Here is a 10,749-nt window from a genome sequence, read left to right on the forward strand (position 1 = left end):
AACGCGCCCCTCTGCATCCTCCCTCACTCTTTTCTGAGGCTGGAGCTGCACCCTGTGTCCCTGCTCCGTTGCCCAAGCGGGGCTCTGGAGGCGAAGTCCTCTTACCCGGCGACCCCCGCAGCCAGGGAGCCCCGTGATTTTTGCATTCTGTCCCCTCCCATCCAGCCACACTGCCATCAGTTCAAGTACACAGGGCTATTGTTCTTGAAAACAAACTATTATTATGTTTTAAAATTTTCCTTGTTGATTTTAATAACTTTTCTTAAAGGACATGACTATATCATTTCTTATTTTTTATTTTTAAAAATAGCTTTACTGAGATCCCATTCATATATCATAAAATTCACCCATTTAAAGTGTGCAATTCAGTGGTTTTTAATATATCCACAGAGTTGTGCAACCACCACCATTATCTAATTTTAGAACATTTTCATTACCTGCCAAAAAACTTAGTACCCACTAGCAGTTACTCTCCGGCCCCCCTCAAGCACTCCCAGCCCTAGGCAACCACACATCTACCTCTGTCTCTATGGAGCTGCCTATGCTGGACATTCCTTATAAATGGAATCATCCAATAGTGACCATTTTGTGACTGACTTCTTTCACTTAGCATAATGTTTTTAAGCGTCATCCATGTTGTAGCATGTATCCGTATGTTATCTTTTTTTATGGCTGAAAAATAATCCATTGTATGGTTGTACCACATTTTTTTATCCTTTCATCAGTTGATGGACATTTGAGTTGTTTCCACTTTTTGGCTGTTATGAATAATGCTGCTGTGAACATTTGCCTACAAGTTTTTGTGTGGACATAGGTTTTCAGTCCTCTTGGGCACATACCTAGGAGTGGAATTGCTGGGTCCCATGGTAACTCTGTGTTTCGAGTTTCGAGGAACTACTGGACTGTTTTCCAAAGTGGCTACACTATTTTATTGGTTCATTCTTTTTTTTTTTTTTTTTTTTTTTTTTTTAATTTTTTTTATTTATTTACTTATTATTATTATTATTTTTGGCTGTGTTGGGTCTTCGTTTCTGTGCGAGGGCTTCCTCTAGTTGCGGCGAGCAGGGGCCACTCTTCATCGCGGTGCGCGGGCCTCTCACTGTCGCGGCCTCTCTTGTTGTGGAGCACAGGCTCCAGATGCGCAGGCTCAGTAGTTGTGGCTCACGGGCCCAGTTGCTCCGTGGCATGTGGCATCTTCCCAGACCAGGGCTCGAACCTGTGTCCCCTGCATTGGCAGGCAGATTCTCAACCACTGCGCCACCAGGGAAGCCGGTTCATTCATTTTTAAAAGTTATGACCACACACGGGAGAAATAAAACACTATCTGTCAGGCATTGTGCTAGGAGCGGGGGACACATTGTCGAGAAAAACAGATGTTTTTCTACCTCAGTGGAATTTACAGTCCAGTAGAAAAGAGAGAGATATTAAACAGGCAATCAAGCAAATAAAGATAAAATTAAAATATGTTGGGCTTCCCTGGTGGCAGAGTGGTTGGGACTCTGCCTGCCGGTGCAGGGGACACGGGTTCGAGCCCTGGTCTGGGAAGATCCCACGTGCCTCGGAGCAACTAGGCCCGTGAGCCGCAATTGCTGAGCCTGCGCATCTGGAGCCTGTGCTCCGCAACAAGAGAGGCCGCGACAGTGAGAGGCCCGCGCACCGCGATGAAGAGTGGCCCCCACTTGCCGCAACTAGAGAAAGCCCTCGCACAGAAACGAAGACCCAACACAGCCATAAATAAAAATAATTAATTAATTAATTAATTTTAAAAAAATTAAAATATGTTATTAAACAAAAGGGGCCAAAATTCAAATAGTAAAATAATTAAGATGAATTGATATAAAATTCATGCCAACTAAGACAAGATTAAAGGGTTAAATTAAAAGGAAAAATATATGTAACCCAAGTTTCTCATAGTGTATAAACAATAAATGCTCCTAGTCTGAAACCTCTGCCTTCTGATTCTTTTTTTTTTTTCTTCTTCATCTTTTTTTTTTTCTTCTTTATTTTTGCCTTCTGGTTCTTTTCGGGCTCTTCCGGTGTTTGTCCTCTGTGCTTACAAATGGTCATCTCTGCCTTGCTCTCCTGTGGGTGCTGACCGGTGACTGCCTAGATCCTGGGTTCCTCTAGTGATGCTGTCTACTTACTGCTCCCAAAGGCAGATCTATCCAAAGATAATCTATTCCACTAATTATCTCACTGAAGTGAGGACACAGCCCACAGTCTTGTGTCACTCTCTCACCAGGCCCTAAGGTTGCCTTATGCTCTCAGTTTTGTTTTGACTTGAAGATACCACTATTTAATTTGATTCAATCTTTGTTCTGGTTTCCTGCTCTCTCAGGTTCAGCATAGACCCTGGGGAGGTGGGCCTAATTTAAAAGTTGCGGGGACTTCCCTGGCTGTCCAGTGGTTAAGGCCTCGTGCTTCCAATGCTGGGGGCACGGGTTCGATCCCTGGTCGGGGAACTGAGATCACACAAGCTGCATGGTGTGGCCGAAAAAAAAATAAAAAATAAAAGTTGCTTCAGGGAATTCCCTGGTGGTCCAGTGGTTAGAACTCTGCACTTTCACTGCCGTGGCCCCGGTTCTATCCCTGGTCGGGGAACTAAGAACCCTGCTTGGCCAATTCTCCTCACCCACCTTGGACCAGGTTTACACACATTAACGTCTCTTTCTTAAATTAGTAGTTAATTCTCCACCTTTTCTGTGACTCCTCTGAGAATCTGAAGAAAACCTCATCCCTGAAAAATATGAACTTGTGTGCACACCCACACACAGTTTCTCACATAATCTTAAGGAATTTATGGAACTCTTGAAATTCAACTATGGATTCCATAGCAGAATAGACCCAGACTAAAAACCCCTAGTTTAAGGGTTTAAGTCCTACAGGTCCCCTGCCTGAGCAGTCGAGGCGGTGTGGTCCACAGATTGTCGGTATCAGAATCACTCTGGCTGCCTGTGAAAAAGCAGACCTACTAAATCCAACTCCCTGGGCACGTGTCCTTGGAATCTACATGGATTAGTTTCCTGGAGCTGCTGAAACAAATCACCACAAATGCAGTGGTTTAAAGAAACAAAAACGTATTCCCTCAGTTCTGGAGGCCAAAAGTCTGAAATCAGTTTTCACTGGACCAAAATCAGGGTGTTGGCTGGGCCGCCTCTCCATGGCAGCTCTGGGGGAGAAGCTGCTTCTTGCTCTGCCTCTTCCAGCTTCTGGTGGCTGCCCGCGTTCCCTGCCTTACGGCTGCAGCCCTCTGATCGGTCTCTGCCTCCTGCCTCCGTGGCTGCATTGCCTCCTCCTCTTCTGTGTGCTAAATCTCCCTCTGCCTTTCTCTTATAAAGACACTGTGATTGCATTTGTGGCCTACGCAGATAATCCACCATAATCTTCTTGTCTCAAGTTCTTTAACTTAATCACGTCTGCAAAGACCCTTTTTCCACATAAGGTAACATTTACAGGTTCCAAAGATTAGGACTTGAAATCTTTGGAGGCCATTATTTAGTCAACTACACTGCTTTGCACAAGCTTCTTAGGAGATTCTTTTTTTCTTTTTTTAATTTATTTATTTTATTTATTTATTTTTTGGCTGTGTTGGGTCTTTTTTTTTTTTTTTTTTTCTTTTTCTGGTAGTTACATTTTATTTTTTTAATTTATTTTCTTTATTTGGCTGTATTGGGTCTTTGTTGCTGTGCGCGGGCTTTCTCTAGTTGCAGCAAGCAGGGGCTACTCTTCGTTGCGGTGCGCGGGCTTCTCATTGCAGTGGCTTCTCTTGTTGCACAGCACAGGCTCTAGGCGCGCGGGCTTCAGTAGTTGTGGCACGTGGGCTCAGTCGTTGTGGCTCGCGGGCTTAGTTGCTCTGCAGGGATCTAGGCGCGCGGGCTTCAGTAGTTGTGGCACGTGGGCTCAGTCGTTGTGGCTCGCGGGCTTAGTTGCTCTGCAGGGATCGAACCCGTGTCCCCTGCATTGGCAGGCGGATTCTTAACCACTGCGCCACCAGGGAAGTCCCTCTCACCCCCAACGGCCCTCCGCTTGGCCGCTACCCCGGCGGGCTGTGTTGGGTCTTCTTTGCTGCATGCGGGCTTTCTCTAGTTGTGGCGAGTGGCAGCTACTCTTTGTTGCAGCGTGCGGGCTTCTCATTGCGGTGGCCTCTCTTGTTGCGGAGCACAGGCTCTAGGCATGCAGGCTTCAGTAGTTGTGGCATGCGGGCTCAGGAGTTGTGGCTCGCGGGCTCTAGGGCGTAGGCTCAATAGTTGTGCTGCATGGGCTTAGTTGCTCCACGGCACGTGGGACCTTCCCGGACCAGGGCTCGAACCCATGTCCCCTGCATTGGCAGGCAGATTCTTAACCACTGTGCCACCAGGGAAGTCCCTTCTTAGGAGATTCTTATGAGACACACTGTGTTATGAGATGGCCCTCAGTGGGGCTGGAGAAGCTGCGGGGAGCTGTTCCCAGTCTCTGTATATCTTGGCTCATTGGATGATGCAGTGGGAAGACGTGGGCTTTGGAGAATCTTGACTGGAATTCTCACTCTGTGTCCTTGCAGGTGTGATTGGGGCGAAGCACTGATTCTCTCTGCACGGGAGTATTTTTACCTGTAAACTGAGAATAGGAGTACCTACCATAGAGTTACTGTGATTATTAGACGTCCTGCAGATAAAGCATCTGGCACATGTCAGCAGTGGCAATTATTATTGTTATTGTCCTTCCTAGGAAGAACCTCAGATCCACGAAAAAAAAGAAGTATAAAGAAAACGTGAAAAGGAAGATCAACAATGGAGGGAGACACAGAGCTCAGTTCTGAGCTCTCTTCCCTTCCCCACCACCAGATGTGCCAGGAACATCTGCCTTCTGTGCTTGTGCCTCCTGAGTGAGTTATCTGCAGCTCAGAGCTCCCAAACTTTAGACTCACATATGCAACTGCCTATGCGTGACATGTCTTGCATGTCTTAATTGAGCACGTCTAAAACCAAACTGGGTGATTTTCCTTCCCAAAGCTGCTCCACCGGTGGTCTTCCCTACAAAGGTGATTGGGCGTCCTGGTCCTGAGGGGGTAGGTGTCTGCTCTCCTCCTCTGTTAGGGTGCCTCTCAAGCGCGATGAGTGTTGTCTTTCTACCAGGTGTGAGCACCTTGCAGCCGGGGTTGGTTAGTTCCTACCTGTCTCTCCAGCTCAGTGCCTGGCACATAGTTAGAAAAATATTTATGGAGTGAAAATATTGATTTTTAAACAGGCCAAAGAAATATGATATGTACTTAAGAACATATTGAAAATGCTTTGGGTAGTATAGTCATTTTCACAATGTTGATTCTTCCAATCCAAAATGGTTCTGAAGAACCTAGGGCAGGACAGGAATAAAGACGCAGATGTAGAGAATGGACTTGAGGACACGGGGAGAGGGAAGGGTAAGCTGGGATGAAGTGAGAGATTGGCATGGACATATATACACTACCAAATGTAAAACAGATAGCTAGTGGGAAGCAGCCGCATAGCACAAGGAGATCAGCTCCTTGCTTTGTGACCACCTAGGGGGTGGGATAGGGAGGGTGGGAGGGAGACTCAAGAAGGAGGGGATATGGGGATATAAGTATACGTATAGCTGATTCACTTTGTTATACAGCAGAAACTAACACACCATTGTAAAGCAATTATACTCCAGTAAAGATGTTAAAAAAGAAAAAAGAAAGAAAATGCTTTGGTGATACCTAACATTGCATGTGTGGGTACATTGAGGAAGGCTTTCAAGAAACGCATGAGATAGGCTTTGGAGAATGTTTGCTTTTGGTGGCAAGGCCATGGCAGCAGTCCTGCAAAGGTGCTCCTGGAGGTGGGAAGAGCTGGCCTATGGGCAAGGGAAACAGCAGAGGTTCTGCAGCAAGGGGAGATGGGCAAGAGGGGCAGCTGGTCCTGTCCTCAAGGAGCCAGGACTTCATCCTGTAGGGAACACTTAGGATGATGTATTCTAACCAACTCCCTCCCTGCCATTAGGACCCCTCCCAAATTCTTCCAGTACCTTCCATAGGGCTCTCCACCTGATCCGCCCTCAGGAAGTGTCTCAGTTCCTTTACCAGGCTCCTCCGAGGCCCAGAAGAGAATGTTTTTTTGGCCATGGTCCAGAGTTTGCCAGAAAGAAAAACTAACAAGAGGACCATAACACACGTCCTCCCTCGCAGCTTGTAAACTTGTCCTGTTGGTAGAGGCACTGCGCCCATCGGCATTATCCTGACGAAGGAAGGGCTGCAGCGGGCTGGGCATTTCTGAGGAATGGGCAGCCAATCAGGCCGTAAATCCCAGTCGCTTGTGGTGGTGGGTGGGACAGGCTAGCAGCTCAACAGCTTTTCTCTTCTGAGGATGCATTGCCTCCTGCCAGTGTTCTTTAAAATGCATTATTGAGAGGAAGGGCTTGGGGCTACTCCTCAAACAACAACATTTAAAAAAAAGTTCTGCATCAGTTTCTTTTACCTGCTATAAATACAGAGAAGTTAATTCTAAGAGAATGCAATACTGACTCTTCCAAATCTTTTAAAAAAATTTTATTGAAATAGAGTTGATTTACAACGTTGTGTTAATTTCTGCTGTACAGCAAAGTGATTCAGTTATACATATATATTCTTTTTCATATTCTTTTCCATTGTGGTTTATCACAGGATATTGAATATAGTTCCCTGTGCTAGACAGTAGGACCTTGTTGTTTATCCTGGCCTTTCCAAATCTTAATCAGTCCCGTTGTGGACAAGTTGGAGTGCTGTGATTGAAGCAGGTGGTAGGACTGTTGGGGTCCTGGGTTCTATTTAAAACTCTGTCATCAACACACTGTAGGATCTTGTGAGGGTTTCTTCACCTTTGTCCCCTCAAGTTCCTCGTAACGTCTGATCGCTGAAAGTCACTTCCTGCATATCACTCAGAAGCTAGGCAAGGGCTAATGGAACGGACAGATGTTGAGATGTTACATCAAGGAAAGTCCTTTTTTAAAGGGGCTTTAAAGCAAGGCAACTCACCTTTTTAAAAAAATTATTTAATTAATGTATTTATTTTTGGCTGCGCTGGGTCTTCGTTGTTGCGAGGGCTTTCTCTAGTTGCAACGAGCGGGGCCTACACTTTGTTGTGGTGCGCTGGCTTCTCACTGCAGTGGCTTCTCTTTTTGCGGAACATGGGCTCTAGGGGCGCAGGCTCACTAGTTGTGGCTCACGGGCTTAGCTGCTCAGCGCCATGTGGGATCTTCCCAGGCCAAGGGTCGAACCCGTGTCCCCTGCATTGGCAAGTGGCTTCTTAACCACTGTGCCGTGAGGGAAGTCAGGCAACTCACCTCTTAAAGCGAATTCAGTACTTGAATATATGCATTGAGATAATTATTTAAAAGAAATGTAAGTTCTCACTGCCATTTGCAATTCAGAAAGCAACCAGCCTCCAGCTAAGTTCCTACATGCCAGTATGGGAGCTGGATAAACCCCCTGCCTAAAAGCCAGCAAAGGCAAAGAGTAAAGACGGAAGCTCTGCATGTTTCTGTTAATCGTTGTAACTGTTTGATTCTGTAGTCTTCTGGTACAATTTTGTCTGTGCTTCTGAATGGCTCCTGAGCCCTTATGGTATTTAACTGTCAACTCTTACAACCCCTCACTCCCCGATTTTTTATTTTGAAAAATTTCAAAACTACAGAAAGGTGAAAGAATACCCACCTAGATTCACCAACTGTTAACATTTTGCCGCATTTGTTTTATCTCTCTGTCTCCACTTGGAACCATTTGAAATTGCAGGTATCATGACATTTCACCCTTAATATGCATCAGCGTGTTTCTCCAAGGATAGTCTCCTCAGAACCACACTTCTATTGCACTGATACAATAATCTTATCTAATATGTAATCCGGGGATGGGGGTGGGGGAGGGGGAAGTGGATGAAGGTGGTTGGAAAGTACCAACTTGCAGTTATAAGATAAATATGTACTAGGGGTGTGATGTACAACATGATGAATATAATGAACACTGCTGTATGTTATATATGAAAATTGTTAAGAGAGTAAATCATAAGAATTCTCATCACAAGGAAAACAATTTTTTCTATTTCTTTAATTTTATACCTCTATGAGGTGATGGATGTTCACTAAACTTACTGTGAGAACCACTTCATGATGCATGTAAATCAAATCATTATGCTGTACACCTTAAACTTACATAGTGCTGTATGTAAATTATATCTCAATAAAACTGGAAGAAAAAAATTTAATCCATATTAAAATTTGCTCAGTTGTTCCAATGATGTCCAGTAATGTAGTTGATTTTTTTTTTTTTTTCAGTTTAGGATTCACTCATTTAGCCTTGTGTCTCTTTAGCCCAGGTCCCTTGTTTTATAGATTGTCCCAAATGTGGAATTCGTCTAGTTGTTTCCTCGTGATTATATTGAGGTTAAATGCTTTTGCAAAAGCGGTACAAGGTGATGTCGTGTACTCCCTAATACACCGCATCGGGGGTGCAGAATGCCAGGCTGGCATTCCACGGGTGATGCTGAGTTTGATCACTTGTTTAACGTAGTGGCTGCCAGGTTGCTCCACTGTAGAAAGCACTTTCCCTTTGAATTTAATAAGTAAGGGTGGGTGATACCTAGAGGGGTGTGACCATCCAGTTGCACAACGACCCTTCACTCAGTGCTTTCAGCATCCGTTGGTGATCTTGCCTGAATCCTTGATTTCGTTGATGGTTACAAAATGATGATCCTATCATTCCTTCTACATTTTCTCCCTGGGGTGCTTTTGTAAAAAAAGTTTCCCTTCCTCTCCCTTTTTTGAATATTACTATGGATCCAAAAATCCTTTTTAAAAAAACTCAATGGTTTATAATCCAAAGGATTATAAGTGTTTTAATACTGTGTGTTGCCTACTTTAGAAGTAGACAAGATGTATAAATTATAAATGTGAAATTTACCCCTATTCTCCCCCAACTCTGAAAAAAAGCTCATCATACTGACCTTTGATTGTTGGGTCAGGCAGGAGTTAACAATCATTACCTTTAGCAGTTAACTTCTGAAGATGTCACTAGCCACATTTTAAGTGCTTAATAGTCACATATGGCTGTAGTTACGTACTGGACAGCACCAATTATAGAACATTTCCATTATAGCAGAAAGTTCTGTTGAACAGCACTGTATTACAACATCCATGGCAGCACTATTTTAAAAAACCAAATCCAATTGGGTGATAAGGATGTGTTACTGTAGGTTCATCCATTGTAACAAACGAGCCACTGTGGTATGGGATGTTGACAGTAGGGGAGGCTCTGTGTGTGGGGGGACTGGGGATAAATGGGAACTCTCTGTACTTTCTGCATAATTTTGCTGTGAGCCTAAAACTGGTCTAAATAATAAAGTTTATTAATTGAAAAATTAAAAAAACCCCAAACCTGAGAAACCTCTACAAGTCCACCAATAATAAAACAGACAAATTGTGATATATTCACACCATAGAATACTATTTGGCAATGAGAATGAACGATTTACGATTACACGTGAGAATATGGACGAATCTCACAAACCCTGATTAAAAAAGTGAGATACGTAAGGGTACATGTCGTTGATTCTGTTTCTATGTAATATAAAGTGAGGCGAAAAGGTTAGAATAGCGGTTAGGTGGGTGCTGGTCATGCTCTGTGCCTGCATCAGGGTGCTGGCTGCATCGATGTGTTGCTTGTGAAAATTCAGCTATCGGTACACTTATGATTGTGCACTTTCTGTATACATATTGCACTTCAATAAAACATTTAAAAATTTTATTGAGGATCTACTTTTTGCTAACATAATGCCTTTTGTTTTTAAATTGCTCAAAATGGTTGTTGTTTCCTCTTTATACTGGAGACTTTTTAAAAAAATATTTATTTATTTGGCCGCATCGTTGCAGCACATGGGCTCTAGAGCACACAAGCTTAGCTGTGGCATGCATGTGGGATCTTCGTTCCCCGAACAGGGATCGAACCTGCGTCCCCTGCATTGGAAGGCAGATTCTTAACCACTGGACCACCAGGGAAGTCCTTATACTGGAAACTTTTGAAAGCACCATCTTTCCTTTCCGTAGGGCCTCTCACCCTTGCCTGGTATACAGTATGTTGAACACAACAGACAACAAATGGTTGTTAAGGGTGGAAATTTAAAACGATTTTCCTCACTTCTCCACAAAGACCGAAGATGGGAAAAGGCTGGTAAAACAAGGTGGCAGTAAGTAGATTTCTGGCTTGCTGCCAAATTTTTCCTGGTTCCCCACCAAGAAAACATACACTGTTATTGGTTTCTTGAGAGAAACCACACTTCCTTCTAATTTCCTGAAAAGTAAACAGATGACAGATGTATACAGCAGTTTCTACTTGAAAACGGTGGCATAGTCCTTGTAATTAAATATTGGAAAAAAATTTTGAAACAAAAAATTTGATAATGTGATAATGCTGCACTTCGTAACTTTAAGTACTAACCTGTAAAACAAGGGTGAGGATGCTTAAAAATAAAAATTGCGAGGATGCTTAACGAGACATATTCTGGGCAGAAGCAAAGGTGAAAATAGAAATTCCCTTTTCATGGTGTCCTAGTTTGGGTTCCTCAGACTGTTAACAAAGACTTAGGTTCAGTTAGTTTATTTGGGTGGCACTTCCGTGAAGCAGAAATGAGGAAGAGGAGAAAGTGAGACCGGGAAGGGAGAAAAGGAAAGGTGAGTTAATGAGACAGTTTTAGCCGTGGGCAAGTGGGGCTCACTTCCACTGAGGAAGAACATGTAGAATGT

The sequence above is a fragment of the Balaenoptera musculus genome, chromosome 4, assembly GCF_009873245.2.
Source record: "Balaenoptera musculus isolate JJ_BM4_2016_0621 chromosome 4, mBalMus1.pri.v3, whole genome shotgun sequence".
Lineage (NCBI taxonomy): Eukaryota > Metazoa > Chordata > Mammalia > Artiodactyla > Balaenopteridae > Balaenoptera > Balaenoptera musculus.